This window comes from Chinchilla lanigera, unplaced genomic scaffold (assembly GCF_000276665.1).
Source record: "Chinchilla lanigera isolate Chin_1 unplaced genomic scaffold, ChiLan1.0 scaffold00141, whole genome shotgun sequence".
Classification (NCBI taxonomy): Eukaryota; Metazoa; Chordata; class Mammalia; order Rodentia; family Chinchillidae; genus Chinchilla; species Chinchilla lanigera.
The window spans coordinates 192,499-193,006 of NW_004955542.1; the positions used below are offsets into that span (position 1 = coordinate 192,499).

Sequence of the window (508 nt, forward strand, 5' to 3'; positions counted from 1 at the left end):
CCCTCCTCACCTGCGTCCATCTTCCCCGTCCGGCCGCCGACTGGCCGCGGCGTCGCTCCGACGGGCGCAGCGCGACGCGGCGACGGGAAGCCACGGGGGCCAAGCAGGGAGCGGCAGAGGCGCGGGGGCCGCCATCTCGGCGTACGGCAGCGCAGCGGCTAGGACCAGGCCCAGGAGCGAGGGGGCAGGGGACTGTGGCTCGCGAGACACGGATAGGACCCGGCCACGGGGCGCGGCGCCGTTCCTCAGAGTACCCGGAACGCCGGGGGCGCGGCCAGCTCGCGCTAATCGGCGCGGCCATCTTGCCGTACGGACGGCCTCAGGGGCAGATCGCCTTATGCGCACATGTCACCACACGCGCGCATGTCACCGCACGCGCTCGTCCGGCCGGGTGGCTTCCGTGCCCGCCTGCTGCCTCCGCCACTGCTGCCGCGACGCTCCGCGGCCCTGCCGTGGCCCCGGCAACGCGAGCGTGGTGCGAAGCGGACGGCGGTGAGCCGCCATCTTG

General features: G+C 75.0%; 1 protein-coding gene across 1 annotated transcript in view; it reads left to right on the plus strand.

Moving 5' to 3' along the window:
* Positions 1–389: 389 nt before the first annotated feature.
* The window catches only part of Thap4 (THAP domain containing 4), a gene marked incomplete in the record, with an annotated part of 25,098 nt that continues 24,979 nt past the window's right edge, over positions 390–508 (plus strand). Inside the window, 1 exon segment of the mRNA XM_013508087.1 lies at positions 390–508.